This window comes from Hordeum vulgare, chromosome 3H (genome assembly GCF_904849725.1).
Source record: "Hordeum vulgare subsp. vulgare chromosome 3H, MorexV3_pseudomolecules_assembly, whole genome shotgun sequence".
In the NCBI taxonomy this organism is placed as follows: Eukaryota; Viridiplantae; Streptophyta; class Magnoliopsida; order Poales; family Poaceae; genus Hordeum; species Hordeum vulgare.
Genome location: NC_058520.1, coordinates 57975308 through 57990784, shown reverse-complemented (window position 1 = coordinate 57990784; position 15477 = coordinate 57975308). Strand labels below are relative to the sequence as shown.

The 15477-nt window shown below is 41.0% G+C and overlaps 1 pseudogene; it reads left to right on the top strand.

The window, feature by feature from the left end:
• LOC123441479 overlaps nucleotides 1-14850 on the top strand; it is a 34092-nt pseudogene extending 19242 nt beyond the window's left edge.
• The last annotated feature ends 627 nt before the right edge of the window (nucleotides 14851-15477 follow it).

Genomic DNA, 15477 nt, shown 5'->3' with positions numbered 1-15477 from the left:
TATTTGATCATGAATTGTTATTATTGACAATCATCTATATGATAAATAAGTTGGGAGGCGAAACGTTAAGCCCCTATCTTTCTCTATGTTCGATGGATGCTATTTGTTCTAAAAATATGCTTTGAGTGTCAATAATCATGGAAGACTATATGATAGTTGAGTATGTGTAATTTTCTAAATCAATGCTCTTACATAGACCCTTCCTAAAAATAAGACGAATTGCAATTGTTTGGTGACTGAAAGCATAGTTATCAAGAAACTTTATGGTCTACACATTAACACGTGAATAGCTTGTAACTTCATCATGAGAAATTTTATGAGATGAGCTACTGTTTATGATATATAATGATGCTAGAATAAGTGTTTGGAACTATCATTGATCAAATTGATACACTATGCTAGCATTCACACTTCATAAATTATATCTTTTATCATTTACCTACTCGAGGAAGAGTAGGAATTAAGCTTGGGGATGCTAATATGTCTCCAATGTATCTATAATTTATGAAGTATTCATGCCATGTTTACAATAATTCTATATGATTTTGGTATGATTTTATTAGAACTAACAAACACTGACACTGTTTTCAGCAAAGCTACCGTGGTGTTGTTTTTGTGCAGAAATAGAAGTTCTCGGAATGGGCTGAAATTTACGGAGAATATTTCTGGAAAATATGAAAAATAATGGAGCAAAAAGATATCAGAAATGAGTCCCGAGGCAGCCATAATCCACCATGGCGCGCCCCTGGCATGTGGGCCCCTCGAGCACTCCCCTTACGCGATTCCAATGCCAAATGCTCTTATAAATACAGAAACCCTCGAAAAGGAACCTAGACCGGGAGTTCCGCCGCCGCAAGCCTCCAGAGCCACAAAAAACCAATCTTGGCCCTCTCCGGCACCCTACCGGAGGGGGGTCACCATCACCGGAGACAATGAAGGAAGAAGACGAAGGGGCCATCATCACCATGGATGCCAAGGACTAGAGGGAGAACCACTCCCCACCTTGGGGGGAGGCCATGGTGGAGGATTTATAAGGGGGAGACCCTCTCCCGCTCTCTCCCGGTGGTGCCGGCAAGCCACCGGGGTAACTATCGCCGCTGTGATCATCTTCGTCAACATCACCTTCTTCATCACCATCCTCATCTTCTTTTAGAGGACCACTCTCCCGCACCCCGCTGTAATCCCCTACTTGAACATGGTGCTTTATGCCACATATTATGATCCAATGATGTGTTGCCATCCTATGATGTTTTGAGTAGATTCCCTTTGTCTTATGTGTGGATTGATGATCTAGATTGGTTTGAGTTACATGATTTATCATTGGTGCTCTCTGTGCCGTGCAAGCGTGAGGGATTCCCACTGTAGGGTGTTGCAATACGTTCATGATTCGCTTATGGTGGGTTGCTTGATTGACAGAAGCATAAACCCAAGTAGGCGGGTTGTTGCGTATGGGATAAAGGGGACTTGATGCTTTAATGCTATGGTTGGGTTTTACCTTAATGATCTTTAGTAGTTGCGGATGCTTGCTAGAGTTCCAATCAGAAGTGCATATGATCCAAGTAGAGAAAGTCTGTTAGCTTATGCCTCTCCCTCATATAAAGTTACAATAATGATTATCGATCTTGTTAACAATTGCCTAGGACAATTCCACACACCGACCCATCATTATTCTACACTCGCTATTTGTAATATATTCTAACTTTATGATAACAGCACCAAGTTTTATATTTTAGTTCTCCGATGTTATGCAAAGCTATTCTCTTCATACCCACAACATAGTTTTTATTTCTCGTTCCTAGTTGGAAGCAAACGTTCGGCATACGTAGAGTTGTATCAGTGGCAGATAGGACTTGAGAGAATATTTCTCTTACCTTCAGCTCCTTGTGGGTTCGACACTCCATACTTATCACTTCCACCTTTGGAAATTGTTGGAATGATTCCTTGCACTTGGGATTATCAGTTGTCTTACGACAAGTTAGGCATGGCTAAATGTGTGACTAAGTTTGAGCCACGTCATGTGTTCATTGTTGGAAATATGCCCAAGAGGCAATAATAAATTGGTTGTTATTATATTTCCTTGTTCATGATAATAGTTTATTATCAATGCTAGAATTGTATTAATTCGAAACTCAAATGCACGCGTGGATACATAAACAACACACTGTCCCTAGTGAGCCTGTAGTTGACTAGCTTGTTGATCAAAGATGGTCAAGATTTCCTGGCCATAGACAAGTGTTGTCACTTGATAACGGGATCACATCATTAGGAGAATGATGTGATGGACAAGACCCAAACTATGAACGTGGCATATGATCGTGTCAGTTTATTGCTCCTGTTTTTTACAAGTCAATGTATGTGTTCCTATGACCATGAGATCATGGAACTCCTGGACACCGGAGGAATACCTTGTGTGTATAAAACATTACAACATAACTAGGTGACTATAAAGGTGCTCTACAGGTATCTCCGAAGATGTGTGTTGGGTTGGCATGGATCAAGACTGGGATTTGTCACTCCGTGTGACGGAGAAGTATCTCGGGGCCCACTCGGTAATACAACATCACAAAAAGCCTTGCAAGCAATGTGAGTTAGTCATGTGGTCTTGTATTACGAAATGAGTAAAGAGACTTGCCGGTAACGAGATTGAACTAGGTATAGAGATACCGACGATCAAATATCGGGGAAGTAACATACCGAAGGACAAAGGGAACAACATACGGGATTAACTGAATCCTTGACATAAAGGTTCTATCGATAAAGATCTTCGTAGAATATGTAGGAGCCAATATAGGCATCCAGGTCCTGCTATTGGTTATTGAACAGAGAATGTCTCAGGTCATGTCTACATAGTTCTCGAACCCGCAGGGACTACACACTTAAGGTTCGGTGATGTTTTAGTATAGTTGAGTTAGGGGTATTGGCGACCAAAGGTTGTTCGGAGTCCCGGATGAGATCCTGGACATCACGAGGAGCTTCGGAATGGTCCAGAGGTAAATATTGATATATAGGAAGTCATGTTTTGGTCTCCTGAAAAGTTTCGGGCTCATCGGTATTGTACTCGGAGTGCCGGGTGGGTACCGGGAGACCACCGGGCGGGGTGTGACGACCCAAGGGCTTCATGGGCTGTGAGAGGAGGCAAACGAGCCCCTAGTGGGCTAGCCAAAGCCTCCCCTAAGGGCCCATGCGGCTGGAGTGGAGGGATAAGGGAAAAGGCCAAAAGATGGGAGAGTTTCCAAGTGGGGGAGGAGTCCTACTAGGAGTAGGATTGGAGTCCAACTCCCTCTCCTCCACACTTCAGCCGACCTAAGGGGCAAGCCTTATGGCGGTGGCCTCCCTCCACTCCTCCTATATATACTAGAGGTTTTAATAGGTGAGGGCTAACCCTAATTTCCATGTGCTCCCTCTACTTCATCTAGATCGGTTTCTCCTCTACTCTAATTCGGCGGTGCTTAGGCGAAACCCTGCTGGATTAGTTCACCACCACCACCACGCCGCCATGCTGGAGAACTCATCTACCTCTCTGCCCCTCTTGCTGGATCAAGAAGGCTAGTATCGTCATCGAGTTGTATGTGTGCTGAACGCGGAGGTGTCATTCGTTTGGCACTAGATCAGGATGGATCGTGATGGGATCGCGGGATGGATCGTGATGAGATCGCTGAACGGGCTGCGATTTGGATCGCGAAGATGTTCCACTACATCAACCGCGTTATATACGCTTCCTCTTAGCGATCTACATGGGCATGTAGATTCACTCTCCCCTCTCATAGATGATCATCACCATGGATAGTTATTGCGTGTGCCTAGGAAATTTTTTGTTTCCCTTGCAATGTCCCCCAATATTGGCATCATGAGCTAGGTCTATGCGTAGATGATATCTCGAGTAGAACACAACAGAGTTTGTGGGCGTCGATGTTCAATTTGCTTCCCTCCTTAGTCTTTTCTCTATTAAGCGGTATTATTGGATGGAAGCTTCCCGGACCAACATTACTCGTACGCTTACGAGAGACCGGTTTCATCGACTAACATGCAACTTGTTGCATAAAGATGATTGGTGGGTGTCTATTTCTTCAACTTTAGTTGAATCGGATTTGACCGAGGCGGTCCTTGGAGAAGGTTAAATAGCAATTTGCATATCACCGTTGTGGCTTTGTGTAAGTAAGATGCGATCATACTAGATACCCATAGCAGCCACGTAAAATTTGCAACAACAAATTAGAGGACGTCTAACTTGTTTTTGCAGGGTATGAATGTGATGTGATATGGACAAAGACATGATATAATATATGAGATGTATGAGATGATCATGTTGTAATAGTTAAATATCGACTTGCATGTTGATGCTACGGCAACCGGTAGGAGCCATATGGTTGTCTTTAATTATTTTGCGTTTGGTGATGCTTTACTTTATCGCTAAGAGGTAGCAATAGTAGTATGAGCATAGTTGGCTTGACAACTTCAATGGCAGCACGATGATGGAGATCATGGTGTTGTGCCACTAACCATGGAGATCAAGAAGCACAAGTTCATGGCCATATCAATTAACTTATGATTTGCATGTGATGTTAATCCTTTTATGCACCTTATTTTTCTTAGGACGAGGTAGAATTATAAGGTGATCCCTCACTAAAATATCTAGATAAAATTGTGTTCTCCCCGAGTGTGCACCTTTGCGATAGTTCGTTGTTTCGAGACACTGCGTGATGATCGTGTTTGATAGACTCTTCGTTCACATACAAGAGGTGCAAAACAGTTGCACACGCGGAACACTCGGGTTAAACTTGACGAGCCTAGCATGTATAGACATGGCCTCGGAACACAAGAGACCGAAATGTTGACCATGAATCATATAGTTGATATGATCAACATGGAGATGTTCACCATTGAAACTATAATCAACTCACGTGATGATCGGACTTTAGTTAGTGAATTTTGATCATGCGACACTCGAATGACTAGAGGGATGTCAATTTGAGTGGGAGTTCTTAAGTAATATGATTAATTGAACTCATTATCATGAACATAGTCAAATAGTCTTTACAAATTATGTTGTAATTTGCGTTGTAGCTCTACTCTTTTTGGTATGTTCCAAGAGAAAATTTAGTCGAAAGATAATAGTAGCAATTATGCAGACTGGGCCCGTAAAGTGAGAATTGTCCTCATTGATGTGCATAAGGCTTATATCCATAATGCACCGCTAGATGTGCTAAACCCCGAGCGTCATATGTGGATGTTGCGAACATCTGACATACACGTTTTTTATGACTACATGATAGTTCAGTGCATAATGCTTAAACGGCTTAGAATTGAGTCGGTGAACATGCTTTGAACGTCACGGGACATAGGAGATGTTCCAAGAGATGAAATTGGGATTTCAGGTTCGTGCCCGTTTTGAGAGGTATGAGACCCCCGACAAGATTCTTTGTGTACAAAGTAAGGGAGAGGAGCTCAATCGTTGAGCATGTGCTAAGATTGTCTGAGTGCATCAATCGCTTGAATCGAGTGGGAGTTGATCTTCCAGATAAGATAGTGATTGACATAGTTCTCCAAAGTAACTACCACCAAGCTACACAGCTTCGTGATGAACTATAACATATCAGGGATAGAGATGATGATCCTTGAGCTATTCATGATGTTTGACACCGCGAAGGTAGAAATCAAGTAGGAGCATCAAGTGTTGATGGTTAGGCAAACCACTAGTTTCGAGAAGGGCAAGGGTAAGAAGGGATATTTCATGAAAGGCAAACCAGTTTCCGCTCTAGTGAAGAAACCAAATGTTAAACCCAAACCCGAGACTAAGTGCTTCTGTTATGAGGGGAACGATCACTAGAGCGGAACTACCCTAGTTACTTGGTAGATGAGAAGACTCGCAAAGTCAACAAAAGTATATTGGATATACATGATGTTGGTGTGTACTTTACAAGTACTCCTATTAGTACCAGGGTATTAGATACCGGTTCGGTTGCTAAGTGTTAGTAACTCGAAATAAAAGCTACGGAATAAATGAATACTAGCAATGGTGAGGTCATGATGTGTGTTTGAAGAAATTTCAAGGTTGATGTGATCAAACATCACACGCTCCCTTTACCATCGGGATTGGTGTTGAACCTAAATAAATGTCATTTGTTGTTTGCATTGAGCGTGAACATGATTGGATCGTGTTTATTGCAATATGATTATTCATATAAAGAGAATAATGGTTACTCTATTTGCTTGAATAAATATCTTCAATGGTTTATTGAATCTCGATCGTAGTGATACACATGTTCATGATATTGATGCCAAAAGATACAAAGTAGTAATTATAATTCCACTTACTTGTGGCACTGCCGCTTGAGTCATATTGGTATAAAACGCATGAAGAAACTCGATACTGATGGATCTTTGGACTCACTTGTTTTTCCGTCTAAGACATGCGAACTATGCCTACTGGTGTAAACGCATGAAGAAACTCCATGCAGATGGATCGTTTGGACTCACTTGATTTTGAATCACTTGAGACATGCAAATCATGCCACATGGGCAAGATGACTAAAGGCCTCATTTTCAATGAGATGGAAAAAGAAAGTAACTTAGTGGAAGTAATATATTTTGATGTATGCAGTCCAATGAGTGCTGAGGCACGCAGTGGATATCGTTATATTCTTACTACACTGATGATCTGAGTAGATATTAGTATATTTACTTGATGAAACACAAGTCTGAATTATTGAAAGGTTCAAGTAATTTGAGAGTTAAGTTGAAGATCATCGTGACAAGAGAATAGTATGTCTACGATATGATCATGGAGACGAATATCTAAGTTGTGAGTGTTGTACACATTGAAGACAATGTGGAAGTAGGTTCACAACAAATGCCACCTAGAACACCATGGTGTGATGGTGTGTCCGAATGTCATAGCCGCACCCTATTGGATATGGTGCATACTATGATGTCTCTTATCGAATTACCGATATAGTTTTTGGGTTGGGCAAGAGAGACTACCACATTAACTTTAAATAGGGCAGCACATAATTCCGTTGAGATGACACCGTATGAACTATGGTTTGGCGAAACCTAAGCCGTTGTTTCTTAAAAGTTTGGGGCTGCGACACTTATGTGGAAACGTTTTAGCCTGATAAGCTCGAACCCAAAGTGGATAAATGCATCTTCATAGGACACCCAAAAGGTTTGGGTATACCTCCTATCTGAGAGCATGAAGCAAAGAGTTTGTTTCTAGAAACAGGTCCTTTCTCGAGAAAAGGTTTCTCTTGAAATAATTGAGTGGGAAGATGGTGGAACTTGATGAGGTTATTGAACCGTAACTTTGACCAGTGTGTAGGAGGGCACAAGAAGTTGTTCCTGTCGCGCCTACACCAATTGAAGTGGAAGCTGATGATAGTGATCCTGAAGCTTCGGATCAAGTTACTACAAACCCCGTAGGTCGACAAGGTCACGTACTGCTCCAGAGTGCTACGGTAACCCTGTCTTGGAGGTCATGTTGCTAGAGAACAATGAACCTACAAGCTATGGAGAAGCGATGGTGGGCCCTGATTCCATGAAATGGCTGGAGGCCATAAAATCTGAGAGATGATCCATGTATGAAAACAAAGTGAGGACTTTGGAAGAACTACTTGATGGTCATAAGACTGTTAAGTACAGATGGATCTTTAAAAGGAAGACAGACGAGGATGGTGAAAAGTCACCATTAAGAAAGCTCGACTTGTTACAAAGATGTTTCCGACAAATTCAAAGAGTCGACTAAGATGAGACTTTGTCACTCGTAGCGATGCTAAAAGTTTGTTGGAATTATGTTAGCAGTTGCTTCATTATTTATGAAATCTTGTAGATAGGATGTCAAAACATTGTTTCCTCGTCGGCTTCCTTGAGGAACGGTACCAGAAGGTTTTGTTAATCCTAAAGGATGCTAACAAGTATGCAAACTCCAGTGATCCTTCTATGGACTGGAACAAGCATCTCGAAGTTGGAATAAGTACTTTGATGAGTGATCAAAGCTTTTGGGTTTATGCAAAGTTTATAAGAAACTTGTATTTCCAAACAAGTGAGTGGGAGCACTATAGAATTTCTGTGATTGACATATTATTGATTGGAAAAGATGTAGAATTTCTGGAAAGCATATAGGGTTGCTTGAAAAGTGTTTTTCAAAGGAAAACATGTATTAAGCTGCTTGAACATTGAGCATCAAGATCTATATAGATAGATCAAAACGCTTAATAGAACTTTCAAATGAATACATACTGTGACAAGATTTTGAAGGAGTTCAAAATAGACCAGTCAAAGAAAGAGTTCTTGACTGTGTTATAAGGTGTGAGTATTGAGTAAGACTCAAAACCCGACCACGGCAGAAGAAAGAGAAAGGACGAAGGTCGTCCCCTATGCCTTAGCCATAGGCTCTATAGTATGTCATGTTGTGTATCGCACCTGATGTGTGCCTTGCCATGAGTCTGTCAAGGGGTACTAGAGTGATCCAGGAATGGATCACTAGACAGCGAGCAAAGTTATCCTTAGCAACTAATGGGCTAAGGAATATGTTTCTCGATTATGGACGTGATAAAAGAGTTCGTCGTAAAGGGTTGCGTTGATGCAAGCTTGGACATTAATCCGGATAACTCTAGGAAGTAAACCGGTTTCATATAGTGGAGCGCTCATTTGGAATAGTTCCAAATGGCGCGTGGTAGCAGCATCTATATGATGACATAGATATTTGTAAAGCAGACATGGATCTAAAAGGTTCAGACCCATTGACTAAAAACCTATCTCACAAGCAAGACATGATCGAAGCCCATTACTGTATGGGTGTTAGATTTATTACAATCACATAATGATGTGAACTAGATTATTGACCTTAGTGCAAGTGGGAGACTGCTGGAAATATGCCCTAGAGGCAATACTAATTTAGTTATTATTATATGTGCTTGTTCATGATAATCGTTTATCATCCATGCTAGAATTGTATTAATTGGAAACTCAAATAGATCTATGGATACATAGACAACACACTGTCCCTAGTGAGCCTCTAGTAAACTAGCTCGTTGATCAAAGATGATCAAAGTTTCCTGGCCATAGACAAGTGTTGTCACTTGATAACGGGATTACATCATTAGTAGAATGATGTGATGGACAAGATCCAAACTATGAACGTAACATATGATCGTGTTTGTTTATTGCTACTATTTTCTGCATGTCAATGTATCTGTTCCTATGACCATGAGATCATGCAACTCCCGGACACTGGAATAATACTTTGTTTGTATCAAACGTTGCAACGTAACTGGGTGACTATAAAGGTGGTCTACAAGTATCTCCGAAGATGTCTGTTGGGTTGGCATGGATCTAAACTGGGATTTGTTACTCCGTGTGACGGAGATGTATCTTGGAGCCCACTCGGTGTAGCGACCCGACTCAAAACGAGTCAAGCCTCTGTGTGTTCTGTACCATCCCTGGATCAGTATGCTGTCACACACAGTACATCAATGTATATATCAAAGTGCAATCACATGTAAATAACGTAAAACTGATATATACTTCAAAATCTTAGCGGAAACAGTCAATGGGAGTAGAGTCCCAATAAACACCAACGACAGGTTGAGTGCAAACTGTAACCCTGAATCGTACTCTTACTTGTCGAAGGAAGTATCTGCAACATAAGAAGTTGCCGCTGTGTAGGTCAACATATTGAATATGCCGGCAAGTCACAAAAGAGGGGGGTAAAATATCATCTATACTATATGCATATATGACAGGTGGGGCAGTAGTTTAATTTTTGCATAAAGCAAATTTTTCCTACAACAAGAGAGAGGTTAAAAGCAAAATTTACTACATCGTTGGTTGTTAATGAGAAGGTGCCACCAACCATTTCTCATACACAAGTTATAATATTACCCACATCAATAAGTCAATGGTGTTGAGAATTCCTGATAGTTTCAGTTCCTTTGGCTCAAGTTGTCAATGACCGTGGACACGGCTATTCGATTAGGTTTGAGTACTCTGTAGAGTTTTGCACACGTTCCCCACAAGATTTGATCGCCTCCATTGAAGTCCTCGCACTTCAGGGTGTTTGAGAACCGGATGATCAAAACATGGTCTTTCAATGGGTTCCTCTGAGCCTCTGTCGGTGCCCATCCAATCCTATCGTTCTTCTACATCTCGTAGCAACGCCCATCCAGAGTCACCACGTTGTCCAACCAAGCCAGAGCCCATAATGACTTGTGGTTGTGCAGGTAAGCCTTAGGTCTTGAAATATCCATCCATCTCTTTGAGCCTAGGTGAAGCTTTCCGCAAGATGTCATGGCGCTTCTCCATGCATCCCAGGTCCTCCGCTGGTTTTCCCAGGGAGCCCATCTGAACAGTCCTTCACCCAGAGGTATATTTCGTTCTAAGGTCTCAAGTCTTGGAGTCTTCATGTCTTGATTATTAAGTTTTTCACAACACTCATGATGAACACTCAACCAAACCCCGTCTACTAGGAGCATGGCAAAATAACGTCCCGGCCAAAGTAACAAGGGTTTTGGGGTGCCTATCATAACATACTACTCAATAACCAAAGTGTCCACGTACCTACTTGCATGCAATGGGTGAAGAAGGTTGAAACTAATGCAATAAAACCATAGGTAAAATATATGATCAATGTGAACTTGCCTGTTATTACTTGATGAAGATAGTCGCTCTCATAATCCTGATAATTCTACTCATCGCATTCCGAGCAATCTATCGTAGACGAATAGCATTCAATAAACATTCATGCCAAAAGGAAGAACCAGAATAAAATAAGAACAAAACATGTCTTGGTGCAAAATAACAACATACCAAGATTTAATAAGAAAAGATAGGGTATTATGGTGTTGTAAAAGGAAAGGTGAAAGGGGTCAACTCAAAAGAGTCAAAGGATGATCAACTATCACTATATAAGCTAGACTTGCATACACTATGGGAGATGATAAAAAATATTGGGAGAACAACATGAATATTGTTTGACAAATAGTATAAGACATAAAAATTTATTTCTAGAAATAATTTCTTGAAATGGAGCACTACAACGCAAGTTATAGCGAATTGAAGTATGAATAGAATTTGAATTCCATAAATGTCAAAAGTATTTGAATTGGAGCATGGTTGTTATGAATAGAAAGTACATAACACGATTGTTTAGGGGCAAAAGAAATCAATGGAAAAGGTGCTACTGTTTGCAAGGTAAGATCAAATGAATGTTAGATTACAAATTTGAATCGCTCAAATATGTAAGGTTCAAACGTCGAAACTAATGATTCTACTGGATATAGGAGATCAATATGAACATGTAGAAAAAAAGAATTACTAGATTTGAAATAGCGGATCAAAAGATACAAATACTTCAATATAACATTGAATCAGCTTAGAACGATGTGAACACTTTTGGGGACTAATAGATAAACCTTATTTGATCAAAGATATAAGTTGAAAAGTTAAAACTAATGATACAAATGGGAAAATTACTTTGATATGAATCCGTCGCAATTGGATTCATCTAAAACGGAGCTACGGATAAAAAGGTATGATCAAAAGAAGTTTGAATATGAGTGTGAACAAATTTCGAAATTCGAAAATTTCAAAAAGCTGATATGATAGGTTCACCGGATAGGTGGGATCAATACGAAACTCTAGGTTTTGGTTTCATCTAATTCGGATAAACGAGTAAAAAGTTATGGCTGTTTGAAAAATCAGGGCCAAGCTGTTTTACGGAAGAAAAGTGCTATGCGTAAAAGAATTCTAGGACTAATGTGTAAATACAGAGACTAATTGATAAATCTAATTACTCTGCCGAATACTGGTGTAGGATTACTATTCTAGAAATAATAAACTATGGGAGCATAAAAAAATACGAAGAGAAATACCTTTAGATTGCACAGTAAGAATTAATTCCAAAGAGGAGACCACTTCCAGAAATCCCGTCGGAGAGAAGAAAATATTTTTATTTAATAAATCTAGTTAAACCAAAAGATTGATTTAACCCGGAGTAGATGATTTTCGGATGCTCCTATAGATATATATTTATAGGTGGAAAGAAGGTCTGAAGGTCAATAGATAGGAAATGTGGGACTAAACATAGACGAAAAGAGGAGAAAAAAGAGAAAAGCGTCGCATGGGCCAAGTAGGATTTGGCTGGCGATGAGCCAAATCCGGCCAGCCTTGTTTCCTTTTCCTTTTTCCCAGATGAATAGTGTTTACATTTTTTTTAAAAGAACAGGGAAGAAAAAATATAAACGAAATTAAGAGAACATTTTATATAGGCATATTATATATACAAATTTTCAGAAAAAGATTTCCTCTAACATGAACAAATTTTCCAGACCAAAAAAATTTACTTTAGAAAAATTATTTTTTGCAATAACTATAAAATGAAAAGGATTTTGAATTTCAAATAAATTGTGTATACTTAAAATTTGAATCACGACATTGTGTGTGATTTTGGAATGTCATTTTCCTCCGCTCATTTGATTTTTTTTATCATAGGGTTGTGAAAATATTCGAACTCAAAATTAAAAAGGGATTCAAAATAGAAATTTTCGGGAAGTCATTTTATTCCCTCTCATTAATTTTTTTTAAATTTTCAAATTCCACTCAATTACAAACAATCAATCACATATCATTCAAACAAAAAAATCCTAATTATTTATTTGTTATAACATTCCAAATTTTATAATTTTGGGATGTTACACTCGGTAATACAACATCACAACAAGCCTTGCAAGCAATGTGAACAAGGAGTTAGTGACAAGATATTGTATTACGGAACCAGTAAAGAGACTGCGGGTAACGAGATTGAACTAGGTATAGTGATACCGACGATCAAATCTCGGGCAAGTAACATACCGAAGGACAAAGGGAACATCATGCGGGATTAACTTAATCCTTGACATAAAGGTTCAACCGATATAGATATTCGTAGAATATGTCGGAGCCAATATGGGCATCCAGGTCCCGCTATTGGTTATTGATCGGAGAATGTCTCAGGTCATGTCCACATAGTTCTCGAACCCACAGGGTCTGCACACTTAAGGTTCGGTGACGTTTCGGTATAACTGAATTATAGGTATTGGTGACCGAAAGTTGTTCAGAGTCCCAAATGAGATCCTGGACGTCACGAGAAGCTCCGGAATGGTCCGGAGGTAAATATTGATATGTAGGAAGTCCTGTTTTGATCTCCGAAAAAGTTTAGGGCTCGTCGGTAGTGTACCCAGAGTGCTGGGAGGCTACCGGGGGACCACCGGAAGGGGTGTGACGACCCAAGGGCTTCATGGGCTGTGAGAGGAGGCATACCAACCCCTAGTGGGCTGGACGAAGCCTCCCCTAAGGGACCATGTGGCTGGAGTGGAGGGATAAGGCAAAAAGCGAAAAGGTGGACGAGTTTCCAAGTGGGGGAGGAGTCCTATTAGGAGTAGGATTGGAGTCCAACTCCCTCTCCTCCACACTTCGACCGCCCCATGGGGCAAGCCCTAGGGCGCCGGCCTCCCTCCCCTTCTCCTATATATACTAGAGGTTTTAAGAGGTGAGGACTAACCCTAATTGCCACGTGCTCCCTCCACTTCATCTAGATAGGTTTCTCCTCTAGTATAATTCGGTGGTGCTTAGGCAAAGCCCTGCTGGATTAGTTTACCACCACCACGCCGTTGTGCTGGAGAACTCATCTACCTCTCCGCCCCTCTTGCTGGATCAAGAAGGCGGGTATCTTCATCGAGCTATACGTGTGCTGAACGCGGAGGTGTCGTCCATTCGGCACTACATCTGGATGGATTGTGATGGGATCGCGGGACGGATCGTGATGAGATCGCGGGACGGGCTGCGATTTCGATCGCGAAGATGTTCCACTACATAAACCGCATTATATACACTTCCTCTTAGCAATCTACAAGGGTATGTAGATTCACTCTCCCCTCTCGTAGATGATCATCACAATGGATAGGTATTGCGTGCGCGTAGGAAACATTTTGTTTCCCATGCAACGTTCCCCAACATTCATAGAACCCCTCCTCCGGCACATAGTGTATGGGCCAACACCCTACGTTTATGTCATGAACAATTTTATGTCACACTTGACACTTTTCGACATGCACGTATATATGAATCACATGCCACATCAAAGTTGTGCATTCAGAATTTTTCTCCTTTGAGCGTGTGCGATGAATTAGAACATACAAAATTTTGCCTCTTTCCCCATATTCCCTAGTTATAGTGCTCATCCACGTCATTTCTTCAGTTAACATCAAGTGCTAACTTGGATTTACAAATTAGCTGACACATAGCTCGTAATTACTTAATAAAAAAAGTTCACTAAATAAATAGAGATCCTTGACCAAGAATTAACTCTAACAAAAGACTATCTCACCAAACAAATGATATTAGTACTACGCATAAGTTTAACAAGGATGCCAATCCGCCGCCCTATGCCTCGCCGATCTTCGATGAGATGTTGGCGACTTGTCTAGGCGACATTGTGTTGGTGCTGGACCCTGCATCTCCCAGGCTAAACTCGACCATGGCGACATCCTCATCTCTGAAGTTGCCTTTGTCGGAGGCATCGCCCTCATCGTTGTTGTACTCATAGTAGTGGCGCCAAAGAGTTCATGTTGGTACCCCGCCAATGATTTCTTGAAGGACAAGCACTTCCTGACCTCCTCCTGGGACACGGGTAACTCCTCTCGTCGCTCGTCACTCTCGGACGGCTCCGGCATCTCCAACTCTCAATCGGCGATCTCATGGGGAAGGGGCTCCATGGCCTCCGCCGCTGCATTGTCAGCATGCATATCGGCCTCCGCCACTGCATTGTCGGCATGCATTTCAGCCTCCGCAGCTGCCGCCTCTTCGTATCTGGGATGAAGGCTAGATTCCGAGGAGGCCTGGAGTATCTTGGCATGGTGATGATGCACTAGTATAGGGGATCATTCGTAGTCCCTTAAATAAGTAAAGTGTCAAACTCAATGAGGAACAGAAGGAAATGATAAGCAGTTTCAGCAAGGTATTCTCTACAAGTGTTGTAAGTAACGATGATAGATAGTTTGTAACAAGATAGTTCGTAACAAGTGAGAAGTAACAATAGTGGAACGTGTGCAACAAGATAGACCAATCCTTTATGTAGCAAAGTACATGCCCAAAAGTACTCTTAAAAGAAGCAAGCGCTCACGAGGACACATGGGGATTTCTGTCTAGTAATGTTCACCATGTTGAGTTGATTCGCGTCCGTTACTTTGATATTTTGATATGTGGGTGGACCAGTGCTAAGGTGTTGTTCTTACTTGAACAATCAACCCACTTATGATTATCCGCTCTTGCAAGCATCCACAACTACGAAAGAAGAATTAAGATAAATCTAACCATAGCATGAAACATATGGATCCAAATCAGCCCCTTATGAAATAACGCATAAACTAGGGTTTAAGCTTCTGTCACTCTAGCAACCAACCATCTACTTATTACTCCACAATACCTTCCCTTAGGCCCATAACA